Genomic DNA, 17,268 nt, shown 5'->3' with positions numbered 1-17,268 from the left:
AATTGTGGAGACATTTGGTGCCAATGTGGCGTCATTAGTGCACTTCAAAGCTCACATGAACTTCTTAGCTTTGTCCTTTGTTTTCCCACATGTGTCAACACCTTGCTGCCTGTAGCGTTGTTGAGCTCGAGGACGAAGCCACAGGGCACCATCCTTTTCCACCACTGGAGGGAAAGGAACACACTGAAAATGTTTTGGGAAAGGGTAAACAAAGACTGCGCTTTATTGGCAGGACACCTAGAAAATGTAACACACCTACTAAGGAGACTGCCTACACTACGCTTGTCCGTCCTCTTTTAGAAGACTGCTTCGCGGTGTGGGACCCTTACCAGATAGGACTGACGGAGTACAGCGAAAAAGTTCAAAGAAAGTCAGCACGTTTGCATTATCGTCAAATACGGAGAGAGCGTCACAGAAATGATACAGGATTTGGGCTGGACATCATTAAAAGAGAGGCGTTTTTGTTGCGACGGAATCTTCTCACCAAATTCCAATCACCAACTTTCTCCTCAAAATGCGAAAATATTTTATTGGCGCCGCCCTACATATGGAGGAACGATCACCACGATAAAATAAGGGAAATCAGAGCTCGTACGGAAAGGTATAGGAGTTCATTCTTTCCGCTCGTTATACGAGATTGGAATAATAGAGAATTGTGAAGGTGGTGCGATGAATCCTCTGCAGGCATTTGAATGTGATTTGCAGAGTATCCATGTAGATGTAGATGTAGACTGTAACCACCTTTGAGACAAAATTAAAACTTATGCATCGTAATAGGAGACAATTACGGCATTTCGAAAAACCGATTCTTCAACTGTATTATGCAGTGTAGTTAGAAACTTAATACAACTGGCACCTTCGATTCCAGTAGTAAAATAATATAAGCAACAACCTGCTAGCCTGGTAATGGCGTAAAATGTAAAGCTGTCGCTTCTTAATACTGGCAAAGCCATAGACAGCGTTTTATTGCATACCAAGCTAGTGAAGTCTAATAAAGATCTAAACTTTCCATCACGTCCACCGCCGTCATCGGAAACGATATAGTTCTGCCATCAAGGAAACTTACACCGTCCTCAATACCAGGTACAACAATCGTCCCATATGGCGCAGTTCATAGACCAGCAGTCAAACGCCAGTTTGCTCATTCCTTTCCCATACGGGAGCTAATTCAGAGTTTAGCGTGTAGCACAGTACCTAAAAGTCCCGCGAGGCTAGTCCGTGCAGCGCAGCAGTTACCGTAGCTGAATCTGTCCGGCGAGCGCTGGAGGTGAGCAATTTGCTGGAACTCGTCGGCCGCAAGTGGCTCCTTTGCGGCTGCGTTATTTGCTGGGCGTCGCTACTGGACAAAACAGACCCACGTATTTACCGAGCGTGACTATGCGGACGTGGAAACGTGTTGGTGGCGGGGCGCGTGTAACCGCAGTGTGTCGCACAAGAACGCAGGATCGCTCCGTTGTTAGTCCACTTGTTGACTGACTGGGAAAGTCATTTGCATTGACACTATTGTGGCTGGCACTGTTGTGAAGCCAACAAGACGACTCTTACAAATCATGCTTGTGAAGCCCCATTGCAATACTCGACGTATAACGTGTTTTGCCTTGTCGAGAATTCCTCCACGCACTCTGTAGTCATACTGAATACTAAATCAGGCGAAACTAGATTCTAGCTCTCCGATGGGATACAGAATCGCAGTTCGTTGTCGCCTGACATCTACTTCGCAATCATCTTTTCACTTTCGATAAAGGCCAGGTGAGCGTTCGACAACTTCACTGTTCCAGGCAGTCATTCACAGTCAGAGGCTCATCACAAACTACTTTCTATGAAAGCTCGGTCACCATATTTCCCAGGTTCTTCACAGGACGCCGATTGAACTACTCCTCTGTATGACGACCAGTTGTTAATTGTGTGGTGAATGTGTCCTCTCCTCATCCTAGGAGTGTCAATTCCCATGCCAAGGATTCTGATAATGTTCAAAGGCTCTCCATCTGAGGAACAGTGGAGCTGGCCTGCAACAGGACATTTGTGATAGTAAGCAAATGAAAGATCAAAAATTTGAAATACATCGAGCATGAATATGACTACTGAACATACCTATCTAACGTCCTATACGACTTTTAAAAGCCGTGCGGAGTGGCTGCGTGGTTTGAGGCGCTCTGTAACGGACTGCGCGTCCCCTCGCGCCGGAAGTTCGAGTCCTACCTCGAGCATGAGTGTGTGTGTTGTTCTTAGCATAAGTTAGTTTAAGTAGTGTGTAAGTCTAGGGACCGGTGACCTAAGCAGTTTGGTCCCTTAGGAATTCACAAACATTTGAACTTATTTTTGCTTTTAAAACACAACACGTATCCTGCTTAATGCTATGGCTCCATTTAGAAAAAAATATGTTTATTCAACCGATAAAACTGTTATTTGTGCACTGTATAACCGATTTCGGTAGTGACGGCAAACATCTAAATATGAAATAACTACCATGCAAGGAATATTATCAGATTACTGGATATTCAACTGCACGAGACGCCAAAATTGAACCTTAACATAATGATCGTCGTTAGCAAAGACGAATCGATTAGATTCCAAAAATATTACTTAATGTGAATACCTTGACATGTCACTACAGTTCGTAGCTGAGACATAATGTCCCAGAAGGACTAGCCAATATTCATGAATATGACAGAAACGATGATTCGAAGCAAAAAATTACAGTAAACATGGGCTGTAAAATCCATAGTTTAAGAGCTGTAAGTACTTCTTCGTCTTCAGTACTGTGAAAGAGATCTCTGCTACCGCAAGCTCTGTGCGTTCCATACTTTTGGAGAAGGCAGTATCCACCAAAAAAAAGAGAAAAATAGTCTAGTGAACACGGGTTCTGAAATAAATACTGTTGTATCGCGGGTGGCCACAACAATATTTCGTAGTCTAGGCAACAGGAGACAGACCTGGGTAGGTGGGCACACTACAGAATATCAATAGACAGTGCTATAGTGGAATAATCGAACACATTTACTTAGCTTCTCAGAAGCAGTCATGTAAACATGTGAAACGTTCCCAATCTCTGAATAAAGTCTTGTGTTAAGTCAGCAGTAAACTATCTTTCTAGCTGCGCTGGTTCTCGCAGACCCAACTATCAACGTTGGCAGCCGCTGTCCGTTGAAGCTGAGGTGTCGATCTGAGCAAACGACCTGCGCTGACGAACTGGCCGCCGAGCGCCCTTGTCGGCGTCCTTTATGCCAGCGCCAGAGAGTGCACTGGTGCCGTGTAATCCCTCCGCAGAGGGGACGTACGGTTCCTGGCGCCACTCCTCGGGATCCGCAGATACTGACGTTCGCGCTGGCGGGCTGCTGGCGGCCAGCCCACGAGTGGTGTCTTACGACGAGACCACACATATCTTAAGAGCTATGGCACTTGTTTGGCAGGAGAGATGTGTTTCACAGCAGCGAAGATCAACAAGTATTTATAGTTCTTAAGCTATGCAATTTAGAGGCCATATTTACGGGATTTTTTTCTTGTTTTGGTCCATACTAGCACCTCTCAAAATATGGAAAGCGAAGAGCTTGCATTAGAAGACATTTGTTTCACATCAAGACGTGCTCATAGCTTTTAAGGCACCCATTTTGAACCCCAACGTTTACTAAAAGTTCTTGCTGCCAATGATCGTTCCTGTCGTATCACAAAATACTGACCGTTCCCCTGGGAGATCCTGTATACGAGGAAAATGCCATGGAAACTATGAGAAACATGCGAGAGATATATCTGTTCCCTCTTGCTGCACTGTGATTTTCGCGTTCTGTTCGTGGCAAAGAGTCGCTACCGTGCAACTCTAACATTGTGCGTGGTGTCTCTTTGTTCCATATCGTGTCTCCCTACCATGATGACTCCATGATCTCAGCGTCAGCTCCACTGCACTCCCTGCAAAAGAATCTTAATACTAACTACATTTAGTGTAAGGGGATCAAGGCTTTCCTATTTTTAGGTAGCTGGTAAAATAACGTCGAAAAAGCAGTTAAGTTTACCATTGGAAATTTTATTCTACTCACAAAACATCGTTTAAAAACTGCACTATTGATAAAAGGAAGTGTTTTAACACAGGATGGTAAAAACCAACTGCGTTCAACAAAAATGTGAACGAATATTCCCTGAATGGGTTTCCAAGTAATACAATGGATCGAAGGATGACCTATGCCATATCACATCTATAATCTAGGTTTAAATTAAGTTTCACAAAAGAGAAAACTATCAAAATGGTCTACAGTGACCCTCAATAATCTTTAATTACTTATCTAACTTGTCGTAAATTACAGTGGCTGATGTGGCGTCTCAATAACCATATAACAGAAAAATCATCGCGTTTCAGATTTTTACTTCAAGTGGCAAATGTGAACACCATGAGCTTTAATTGACCATCGACACTAGTATTACGCAAAAAGGGGGTGTAACAGATGAGACTTCTGCAGTTCTGAGTGAAGCTTTATGCGCTGTTAAGCGGCGTCGCGTGCGTTTATTACCTTGTCGGTGTTCGTCAGGGGGCGGCGGTCAGCACAGCTCCGCTCACCTCGCCGTCTCCGAAGCAACTCTCTCCTAACTTCTCCTTACTGCAGTTTACCGAAGTTGGTTTTTAAAAAAACTATCTGGCTGTGTTTTCATCTGACCAATCAGGGTCTCAATGTTAACCTTAAACTCTGCCTACAAAAATTCTGTCTATCCAATAAGAAACGTTATACTTTTCGTGGTGGGGCAATGTTTTTTTAAGTTTGCAACGTAACAGAGACGCGAAAAAGTCTCACGCTAAAACTTGCGGCAGGGGTTGTCCTAGTGGTTAGCTGGCGACGTGGGTGTCCAGTCCGTCCCTTATCGTAGGGCCTTCTAGCTTAACACGGTTCTGCTCTCGGCTTCTGTTCTCGTTTCTCGCATCGGAACTGCGTCTGTCTCACGGTGGAAAGGTATGACATGCATTTAGGCATTCTTGTGTTAGTCTGTCGTATTCCATTTGCTCACTCGTTACTCGTATTACTTTGGTTAATTTAATGTCACGACATACTACGGGATTTGCTTATCATGTCAGGGTTTTCATGGAAGGTGTTGGATTTGCCTGACACCTTACACAACGTATACGACGCTGTTCTGCGACTTCAGTGTATGCTATATAGTCACTATGGACAGTACCCTTTCCAATAGGCAGCTAAACAGACGGATGTAAGATTGCTGGGCCGAATACTGCGGCGAGCTTACGGGAATGTCTATCGTGTTGTTGAGGTTGTTCTAGCTACACAGAAGCACGTCTATCGTTCTTAAACGGGTGGGCAGCTTGCTCGTCATTAGAGGACCGGAGGTGCCGACTGCAGTTACTTGCCAACATCTGCAACGGTAACACGTCGGCATTGTCTTCAGGCAGGGCTTATTTTCCGTGCGGCGAAAAAAGATGCCAGAGACCTCCGACAGCGCTGTTGTCAGCTCTCAAGTGCGTAGTGCCAAAGGCTTACCGGCATTTCTACCTGAAAGCCATTGTCACCTATAACTGCAGAAATACCGGGCGTTAACAGCAAGACGCGAGCAAAATCACATTACCTGATAGGTCGACGTAGCCAAGAGAAACAGTCGCGCAAAGACAATTTAGTGAAGGTTTCTCCCTGCCCTTACAAACTATATCACGTATGGAATTAATTTAGGAGAGAAAGTAGATGACATCGAGTTAAAGCCATGTATTAGATCTTGTTTCTTTGACACTATTAAGATCAGTTCTCCTGTTTTTGGTAATTAGAGTAGGTTTTTTTTTGCTGCAGTGAGCAAATTGTTTAAATTTGTTCATGTCTGGATGTAGTGTGGTGTGTGGATATTTCTCTGTGGGTGAATGTTTTCCTTCTCTTTATATTCGATGCTTAAGATGTTATTCAGCTGCGTTGTGTCAGCTGACTGCGTTGCTATTCAGGGTAGTTTTATAGTATTCAGCGATTTATTATTCGAACCTATCGTGTTTCATTTTGTGCCAAAGCGTTTTCTGATATTTACAATATTTTATTGAGTTCAATTAAGTATGGTTCTCCAAAACTATTCTTCAGCTGATTTCGGTCGTAATCAGCCACAGAGCAATTAAAATTTAATTGCAGGCATACTTGGTGATACAAACTGCAGAATTTATTTTGTAGCACGCTGTTGACTTTGACGAGTTACTACAGACTGAATTGTTTGCGTGGCGCGTGCTAGTTAAATACATAACGATGTACGACAGGTAAAAAGATAAACCCGTTGCACTTAGTCTGACTTCGGGGACTTGACTTTACCCTCCAATGCAGTGAGGTTGCTGTTTAGAGTGCAGCATAGACTCTAGAGTAAACCTGTTCTGTAAAAAATGAATGCAAAGACTTTATAAATAAGAATTTCTCTTAGAGTCCAGTGTAGCGCTACAGTCTGGAACCGCGCGACCGCTCCGGTCGCAGGTTCGAATCCTGCCTCGGGCATGGATGTGTGTGATGTCCTTAGGTTAGATAGGTTTAAGTAGTTCTAAGTTCTAGGGGACTGATGACCTCCAGTGTAGCTTATGATGTAGCCATTAATTCCCACCCAGAAATTGAGACCTGTTTCCGTGTGATGTGCAGAAGTAGTGAAGCAGGATCCCTCGTTCTCACTCTGTCTACCGTAGAGCTGTATCTTGTGCACGACTGAGGAATACTTGTATTGTGTTGATGTTATTAAGAATGATAATAGAAATTAAAGAAATGAAAAGGGAGAAGCATAGTACCAGCACACAGCAAGCTGCTCTCAAATAACTACAAGGGAACGTCGTGGCTTAACTTCGTTATCCGACGATCGAAGTACCATCAAAATTGTAACGTCCTCTTCCTCTATATAAGACTGCGGAATTGTTTTGCGATTCAGTTCATCTCAGTGGTGCACAGTATGAGTTTTATGAAATGTGGCACGACACCTTTTCTTCTCTTGTCTTCTCATTGGTCTGATGTAACACGCCACGAATTCCTCTCCTGTTCCAACCTTTTCATCTCAGAGTACTACTACAACATAATTCCCCGTTTTTCCCTACAATTTACCCTCTAAAGCTCCATCTAGTATCCCGGAAATTGTTCTCTGATGTCTTAAAAGGTGTCATTTTTCACCTTATCAGTCGACCTCATTTTCAACATTATTCCCTAGCACCACATCTCAAATGCTGCGGGTCTCTTTTGTTCCAGTTTTCCCACAGTCCACGTTTCACAGTCATAAAATGCTGTGCTCCAAACATACACTCTCAGAAATTTCTTCCACAAATTAAGACCTATGTTTGATACTAGTAGACTTCTCTTTGTGAGGAATGCACTTTTTGCCAGTGCAGTCTGTTTTTTTGTCCTCCTTGCTCTACCCATCATGGGTTATTTTGCTGCCCATTTCGTGATCTTCAATTCCGTTGTTAAGGTTTTGGCTGTTCTCATTTCTGATACTTCTCATTACTTCCGTCTTTCTTCAATTTACTCTCCATCCATGTTCTGCACTCATTAGACTGTTTATTCCAGTCAGCAGCATCTGTAATTCTTCTTCACTTTCACTGAGGATAGCAAAGTTATCATCGAATCTTATTATCGGTATCTTTTCATCTTGGGGTTGAAGCTCTTTTGTCCGTGTTTGCTGTAACAACAGATATGCTTTTGGATGAGGTCCGCCTGTAGCAAAACACAATTTTGTTTTTTTATCCCAAACATGCTTCACTACAGTTGCAGCATCATCAGTGGGGTTTTGTTTTATGACTGTTAAACATAAATAATGTTCTTTACTGTTTGTATACATGTAAATGTTTGTTCATAACCAATCCTACTCCCTTTATACTATTTTCTGCTGCTGTTGATGTTGTCCTATACTCACCTGACCAGATACCCTTGTTTTCTTTCCATTTCACTTCACTGACCCCCCTATATCTAGATTGAACCTTAGCATTTCTCTTTCAGATTTTCTAGCTTCCTACAACCTTCAGTCTTCTGACATTCCACGACCGGCCTCGTAGAACGCTACCCTCTATTCTTTACCCCTACTTTTATCAGAAATTGGAATATCTTACTCATATTTTATATTGTCGAACGCTTTTTCCTGGTCGACGAATCCTATGAACGGCTCTTGATTTATACAGGGTGTTACAAAAAGGTACGGCCAAACTTTCAGGAAACATTCCTCACATACAAAGAAAAAAAAATGTTATGTGGACATGTGTTCGGAAACGCTTACTTTCCATGTTAGAGCTCATTTTATTACTTCTCTTCAAATCACATTAATCATGGAATGGAAACACACAGCAACAGAACGTACCAGCGTGAATTCAAGCACTTTGTTACAAGAAATGTTCAAAATGTCCTCCGTTAGCGAGGATACATGCATCCACCCTCCGTCGCATGGAATCCCTGATTCGCTGATGCAGCCCTGGAGAATGTCGTATTGTATCACAGCCGTCCACAATACGAGCACGAAGAGTCTTTACATTTGGTACCGGGGTTGCGTAGACAAGAGCTTTCAAATGCCTCCATAAATGAAAATCAAGAGGGTTGAGGTCAGGAGAGCGTGGAGGTCATGGAATTGGTCCGCCTCTACCAATCCATCGGTCACCGAATCTGTTGTTGAGAAGCGTACGAACACTTCGACTGAAATGTGCAGGAGCTCCATCGTGCATGAACCACATGTTGTGTCGTACTTGTAAAGCCACATGTTCTAGCAGCACAGGTAGAGTATCCCGCATGAAATCATGATAACGTGCTCCATTGAGCGTAGGTGGAAGAAACTAAAATGAGCACTAACATGGAAATTAAGGGTTTCCGTACACATGTCCACATAACATCTTTTCTTTATTTGTGTGTGAGGAATGTTTCCTGAAAGTTTGGCCGTCCCTTTTTGTAACATCCTGTATTCAGTCCTGCTTCGATTATCAACAGCAGCTTCAGAACTGGCACTCTGGTGCCTTTACGATTTCCCAAAGCCAAATTGATCATCATCTAACAGATCTTCAGTTTTGTTTTCCGTTCTTCTGTATATTAATATCATCAGCAACTTCGACGCATGAACTGTTAAGCTGACTGTGCTATAATTATCTCACTTGTTGCCGTTAGCTATCTTGGAAACTGTGTGAACGATGTTTCCCCGAAAGTCTGATGTTATATCGCTAGTCTGATATATTCTGAATGTTGTTGTTGTTGTGGTCTTCAGTCCTGAGACTGGTTTGATGCAGCTGTCCATGCTACTCTACCCTGTGCAAGCCTCTTCATTTCCCAGTACCCACTGCAACCTACATCCTTCTGAATCTGCTTAGTGTAGTCATCTCTTGGTCTCCCTCTACGATTTTTACCCTCCACGCTGCCCCCCAATACTAAATTGGTGATCCCTTGATGCCTCAGAACATGTCCTACCTACCGATCCCTTCTTCTGGTCAAGTTGTGCCACAAACTTCTCTTCTCCCCAATCCTATTCAATACTTCCTTATTAGTTATGTGATCTACCCATCTAATCTTCAGGATTCTTCTGTAGCACCACATTCCGAAAGCTTCTATTCTCTTCTTGTCCAAACTATTTATCGTCCATGTTTCACTTCCATACATGGCTACACTCCATACAAATACTTTCAGAAATGTCTTCCTGACCCTTAAATCTATACTCGATGTTAACAAATTTCTCTTCTTCAGAAACGCTTTCCTTGCCATTGCCAGTCTACATTTTATATCCTGTCTACTTCGACCATCATCAGTTAGTTTGCTCCCCAAATAGCAAAACTCCTTTACTACTTTAAGTGTCTCATTTCCTAATCTAATTCCCTCAGCATCACCCGACTTAATTCGACTACATTCCATTATTCTCGTTTTGCTTTTGTTGATGTTCATCTTATATCCTCCTTTCAAGACACTATCCATTCCGTTCAACTGCTCTTCCAAGTCCTTTTCTGTCTCTGACAGAATTACAATGTCATCGGCGAACCTCAAAGTTTTTATTTCTTCTCCATGGATTTTAACACCTACTCCGAATTTTTCTTTCGTTTCCGTCACTGCTTGCTCAATATACATCGGGGAGAGGCTACAACCCTGTCTCACTCCCTTCTCAACCACTGCTTCCCTTTCATGTCCCTCGACTCTTATAACTGCCATCTGGTTTCTGTACAAATTGTAAATAGCCTTTCGCTCCCTGTATTTTACCCCTGCCACCTTTAGAATTTGAAATAGAGTATTCCAGTTAACATTGTCAAAAGCTTTCTCTACGTCTACAAATGCTAGAAACGTTGGTTTGCCCTTCCTTAATCTAGCTTCTAAGATATTGTCGTAGGGTCAGTATTGCCTCACGTGTTCCAAAATTTCTACGGAATCCAAACTGATCTTCCCCGAGGTCGGATTCTACTAGTTTTTCCATTCGTCTGTAAAGAATTCACGTTAGTATTTTGCAGCTGTGACTTATTAAACTGATAGTTCGGTAATTTTCACATCTGTCAACGCCTGCTTTCTTTGGGATTGGAATTATTATATTCTTCTTGAAGTCTGAGGGAATTTCACCTGTCACATACATCTTGCTCACCAGATGGTAGAGTTTTGTCAGGACTGGCTCTCCCGAGGCCGTCAGTAGCTCCAATGGAATGTTGTCTACTCCGGGGGCTGCTGCCCCTCTTCAGGAACCACACGTTTGTCTGGCCTCTCAACAGATACCCTTCCGTTGTGGTTGAACCTACTGTACGACTATCTGTATCGCTGAGGCACGTAAGACTCCCCACCAACGGCAAGGTCCATGGTTCTGCATACCAACCTGAATACCAGTCAAATAATGACGATAACCGATCTTAACAACGGTTCGAGAAAGTCACTTTGTAGAGTGCTCCTGCGTGAGTGAGCTTAATAGACTGGCCTACGGTGGTGTTCTGAAATCATTCAGATTCTGAAGCCCTTCGTTCCGAAGAACGTCATAGTAATCCACCAGATATTGCAGAATGAGCAATATTTAAATACTACTGCTTTCTGTCTACATGATCACCGATACTTCCGTTCTGATAAAACTATGTGCCCGAACCGAGCTGGAGCCCGGAACCTTGCTTTTCGCACAACGTTCTTCCGACTAAGCTATCCAGGTACGACTGAACATTCGCAGTTACCGCTTTACTTCTGCCCGTATTTCTCTCCTACCTTCTGGAAACATGATCACCTGCCAACAGAAAAGGGCAATATTGCGTATCTGACATAAGTGCACTACTGGCCATTAAAATTGCTACACCAATAAGAAATGTAGAAGATACACGGGTATTCATTGGACAAATATATTATACTAGAACTGACATGTGATTACACTTTCACGCAAATTGGGTGCATAGATCCTGAGAAGTCAGTACCCAGAACAACCACCTCTGGCCGTAATAACCGCCTTGATACGCCTGGGCATTGAGTCACACAGAGCTTGGATGACGTGTACAGGTACAGCTGCAGATGCAACTTCAACAAAATACCACAGTTCATCAAGAGTACTGACTGGCGTATTGTGACGAGCCAGTTGCTCGGCCACCATTGACCAGACGTTTTCAGTTGGTGAGAGATGTGGAGAATGTGCTGGCCAGGGTAGCAGTCGAACATTTTTTGTATCCAGAAAGGCCCATACAGGACCTGCAACATGCGGTCGTGCATTATCCTGCTGAAATGTCGGGTTTCGCAGGGAGCGAATGAAGGGTAGATCCATGGGTCACAACACATCTGAAATGTAACGTCCACTGTTCAAAGTGCCGTCAGTGCGAGGAAGAAGTAACCGAGAGGTGTAACCAATGGCACCCCATACCATCAAGCCGGGTGATACGCCACTAGGGCGATGACGAATAGACGCTTCCAATGTGCGTTCACCGCGATGTCGCCAAACACGGATGCGACCATGATGATGCTGTAAACACAACCTGGATTCATCCGACCCAGGTTCGTCGTTAAGTACACCATCGCAGGCGCTCCTGTCTGTGATGCAGCGTCAAAGGTAACCACAGCCATGGTTTCCGAGGTGATAGTCCATGCTGCTGCAAACGTCGTCAATCTGTTCGTGCAGATGGTTGTTGTCTTGTAAACGTCCCCATCTGTTGAGTCAGAGATCCAGATGTGGCTGCACGATCCGTACAGCCATGCGGATAAGATGTCTGTCATCTCGACTGCTACTGATACGAGGCCGTTGGGATCCAGTACGGCGTTCCGTATTAACCTCCTGAAGCCACCGATTCTATATTATGCTAACAGTCATTGGATCCCGACCAACGCGAGCAGCAATGTCGCGATACGATAAATCGCAATCGCGATAGGCTAGAATCCGACATTAATCAAAGTCGGAAACGTGATGGTACGCATTTCTCTTCCTTACTCAAGGCATCGCAACAACGTTTGACCAGGCAACGCCGATCAACTGCTGTTTGTGTATGAGAAATCGATTGCAAACTTTCCTCATGTGAGCACGTTGTAGGTGTCGCCACCGGCGCCAACCTTGTGTGAATGCTCTGAAAAGCTACTCATTTGCATATCACAGCATCTTGTTCCTGTCGGTTAAATGTCGCGTCTGTAGCACGTCATCTTCGTGGTGTACCGATTTTAATGGCCAGTAGTGTAATACATGGCTTCAGTTACGAAACTTGAGCAGTGGGGAATCTGTCGTTTCTTTCACGAGTACAGACATGAACTAAATTCGTCTCCGTGCCGGGGACACCTCTGTGATGTGATGCGGCCCTTGCAGGCCCCTGCTGTGACTGACTGGCTGTGTTCCCGGGTCGACGCTCGCCTCGCAGTGGCTGGCTGGCGCTGTACAGCCACTCCTGGCCGGCACGCCAGCTGACAACGTCGCTGAGGTCGCAGACGCTGTTTGGCCGCGTGACACACTTCGCAAAGCGCCGCTCCTGACCGAAGTCAGGCGCCAGCCCCGCGCAGGCGATTCCCGGGGAACCCCAGAGACTCTCTACTGTCCTCCAGGAAAGAACACACGCACGGTTTCTCGTCGGCAATGTGTTTTCTCCGAGCATGGTACTCGTATCCAACACTAATACAGATACCTGAGTGTTTACTGTATTATTCCCACCTTATAAACCTCGATACCCAGCCGTGCGAAAGTGTGAATTTACAGACAGATCATCAGGCATCAAAGATGGGACTATATAGTCAGCAGTTTCCGAGCGTTGCAGAGTTATAGGAAAACAAGAGGATCGTGAAGTACAAGAAACGCCAATAGCGCAACCAGGTGTCTTAAAAGCGTATTATCTCTCTCTCACTCACTCTCTCCCCCTCTGCGCATGTGTGTGTCTTTGTGTGTGTGTGTATGTGGGTGTGTGTGTGTGTGTGTTTGAAGCGATTTTTATATTTTAACTTGCTCAAATTTTATAGTTATGCCACGTTTTTCCACCCCCATCTCCTGAAAATTTCAGCACAGGCTCTAAAGTCATAGCTCTCGTGCGGCCACACCAACACATCATTGCCACCATGTCATCAAAAACCGCTGTTACTTAAATGACCCGTGTTTGGATTAATTAAGAACAAATGTTTAACAGATGTCACACTTACAACGGGAAATCGGTTACAGATATCACTCATTTGTGATTATTTAACCTTCAAACGTACATCTGGTGGAATTTTTTGATAGTGAAAGAAAAGACGACAAAAGGGGGTCTTTGTGTAAGTAAAGTTTCGTTCAGAGGCGTCAACACACCCAGAGCATACTTTGTGGAATTAGGGGATACCAGTACATGCTGCTCTAATCTGTTGCGTCTGTTGCTGTGTAGAGTGGATACAAATGTTCTCTTTGACAAGTCAATGCTGCGCAACCTCAATAATAACTGTGTAGAAAGCGGACTCTTTTAATATTTGTTAATTTACTTTCTATTCTAAGAAATATGGAAGTAATGTGGGGAATCTCATGACGGTGTCACTTAATAGTTTCATTAGTACATTATTTGGAAGTAATGTTCTATTTCTGGAATAGGCAAATGGTTTCCTCGTGTTCGTTAATTCGAAGCGTCATTGCACAGTGAGAAAGACACTGTTGCAGCAGCGATTCTGCTGACACTGTGTAGGTGACAGAAAATGACGGACATATGAGTTTAAGAATAGTTCTTTGGCTGACGACATCTCTACATCGTAACACGAGTGATTTTGTTTGTGGAGTTGTTCGCTATTACTTCTCGCAATTGGATTTTGCATGTGGCAGTGTATAAATGACAGCTATCGGCAGGCGCATAATGTCACTTTCAAGTTAAAAGTGTCACCAGATTTTACTCTTACACTATGTTTTAAACTACGAGACGGTTGTTAACGATCAAACAACCTCCCTGCTACGTCGGTCTGTGAGAAATCACATTACTGCGCTGTGGGTGCGACAGCGGTTGCCCTCATAGCCTACAAAATACGAAACAACTTACTGATCCTTTGTGTAACGTAACGGAAAGAATATCGATACAGACAATAGGTTCACTGTTTTTCAAATAAACAGCCGCAGCCTTGTAGAACCACCGACCTTCAAATTAGTGTACAACAGAATATCAGTGCGATACATGTTCAAACAGATCAACGCGTGAAACTGTTAAGAGCTGGTCTTTTCCCGTAAGTATGGCCTGCATCACTTATACTGAACAGTGTCTACGACGTCAAGTAAGTCGTTTAAGTGTTTACAAATTTTTATGTCTTACAGCTTCAAATATAGGGCGTGTTCAAAAAGTATCTCCGCAATGCCGTATGATAGACGAGCGTGCCGTATGATTGTTCGCCTGCCTGGGATACTTCCCTTAAAATAGGGGACACTTCCAACATTTAATGCGAAAATTTGTAAGTAAAAATGAATATTCAATAGATTAATAACCTGTATTTCACTAACTTTCATTTCGGTATATTCACTGCGGTATACGGCACACTCAGCTAACAATCATGCGGCACTGCGGAGAGACTTTTTGAACACCCGGTATGAGTCACATCCATGTGTACTAATAATCAATTAGGAGAGAATATTTTAAAGTTTTGTTTAAGTCGTTGCAGGTCCCACTCTGATTCACTGGTAAACTTTTACAAGGAAGCAATGGAAGATGACGAATTTACATCCCTACTCGTGTTCAATGACGAGGCGACGTTCGACATAAACGGTCAAGTGAATCGTCACAGCGTGGATATTGAAAGAGTAGATACTCCGAAGTTGATTGTCCTCACTGCTGTTTCACCCGAAAGATGTAAGGGCACTATTTTTTTTTCACTGCATAAGTGGAACGTTGCAAGAGTGGTTGTTTCCTAAATGATGGCTGATATCTCAGACTTCATATCTCAACAAGACGGAGCCCCGCCTCATAGGCTTAGAGTGGCGCGTTGCCATCTGGCGGAGGAACTTCCCAACACGTGGATTGTGTGCTCTGCGCTCAGCAGGGTTTGGCACTCTTCAGGTGGCCCCTAAGGGCTCCTGGGCCTACAGTTGGTATTTCTTTTTTGTTTAGTGATATATGAAACACGACTTTTACGTACCAACTTTGGCCGACAACACTGACTGAATTCAAGGATCGCATCACAGCTACGCCGCCAAAAATAGGGACATGCTCGGATATGTATCGGCCGAGTAACACGAGGACAACACACAGAACATTTGTAATGTTATGTAAGGAACTCTAAAACGTAGTTTTCCATACACTACTTTTATGTTCTATGTTGTGGAATACAATTACCCAAAACACGATGAATAATTTGCAAAAAAAAAAAAAAGGTTCAAATGGCTCTGAGCACTATGGGGCTTAACTTCTGAGGTTATCAGTCCCCTAGAACTTAGAACTACTTAAACCTAAGTAACCTAAGGACACCACACACATCCATGCCCGAGGCATGATTTGAACCTGCAACCGTAGCGGTCGCATGGTTCAAGACTGTAGCGCCTAGAACCGCTCGGCCACTTCGGCCGGCAATAATTTGCAGACAGCCTGTATAATGAACTGACGACGCTGAGCTTATATTCCACTTTCTGGGTGGGCGTGTTCTAATTAAGCGTGAACGGGGACGCTTACTACTAGGTGTTTGCAATGCAAAGCAAAGGTACTGAGAAATTTTGGAAGATCTAGAATTTCCTTTGTAGCAATAACCATGCATTTCTTCAAATGTTTCTAAACCGCAGCCCGCTCTGTTTGCAGCAGTTATCCGCCAGCTGGTGAACGTGGCGCACAGGTACATGGAGTGTTCCGTGACTTTCGGGACGCATTCTGTTGTGTTGCCCTATCACCTAGTGAACAGTACGAGCTTACAGAACCATTTTTGTGACTAGATTGAAGACAGTCTAAAAAGTGAAGTCCTGTATGTAGCGCGGGGTAGTTCGCGAGGGCGTGCTCCTGGACGGTAATTAAGTTTTACATGGACTCCGAACCACGGTGAAATGTTTGACATCTGCAGAGACAAAATCAGAGTCGTAACAATTCCAGTACCAATTGAGAATTGGGCTCCGGATCATTGGTGATCAATCTTATACACCAGCTTGTTACCAATCAGTAGATAAAACTGGAACAAAGGAACAGATTTCTCCAGAAAAGAAGGTTCTCTGAGGTGCATAATGGCTTTTTTTCCCATCCATTTTTTGTGAGCTGGACTGCGCTTTCTGTTCCTTCTTACCTCTTCTTAGTTTCTTACTCTTTCTTAGTGGATGCATTTTCTACCGGTAATGAACACCACTGCGTTTAGAAAGTGCATAGAATTTTCTTGTGGCTACCTCTCGGCAACGGTACGCTCCAACACGAAGTCACTGGGAAAAAATTAGTCGACTCGCAAATGATTCATGTACTGATTTTTCCCCATTAATTAACAACAGAAGGCACTGATGACGCTGTTTAAATGAAAAGCAGTACGCTTGTTCCATGAATGCAGATCAAAGCCTCCATACGCGTAAGTGACGATATTAACAGTTGATTAAATTATTAGTTTGTAGCTGAGGAACCAACAGATAAAAATACACACGAAAAAGGTAACAACAGAGATTAGTAATCTTATTTTCTCACAGTTTTGTAAGGCTAATAGCTGGAGTTTCAAAGAGCGAAAAATGATTGTATGTCTCTGATTCAGTGCTTGAAGGAAAGAAAATTATACTGTTGACACCATACAGTGTTGCGCTGTAATATGATGTACTAGGGCTGAGATACGTTGAAAATTTGTTTGCGCTGCGTCAGTCGGACATAGTTTACTACCGTTCCGGTTTTTGAGATTTGTGGATATTTATTTGTGCCTTGAGTGAGGCGAAAAGAATGCCTGATGTGTCACATTCTCTAAATTATCAAATCAGAAATACTGATTATAACATTTTCTAAGTTTCTCTCTTCTT

The 17,268-nt window shown here is 43.5% G+C and overlaps 1 protein-coding gene across 2 annotated transcripts in view; it reads right to left on the bottom strand.

Annotated features, from left to right (window-relative positions):
- LOC126335514 (protein yellow-like) overlaps positions 1-17,268 on the bottom strand; it is a 383,768-nt gene that overhangs the window by 201,340 nt on the left and 165,160 nt on the right. The window lies entirely within an intron of this gene.

This window comes from Schistocerca gregaria, chromosome 2 (assembly GCF_023897955.1).
Source record: "Schistocerca gregaria isolate iqSchGreg1 chromosome 2, iqSchGreg1.2, whole genome shotgun sequence".
NCBI lineage: Eukaryota > Metazoa > Arthropoda > Insecta > Orthoptera > Acrididae > Schistocerca > Schistocerca gregaria.
This window is presented reverse-complemented; position numbering and strand designations above follow the sequence as displayed.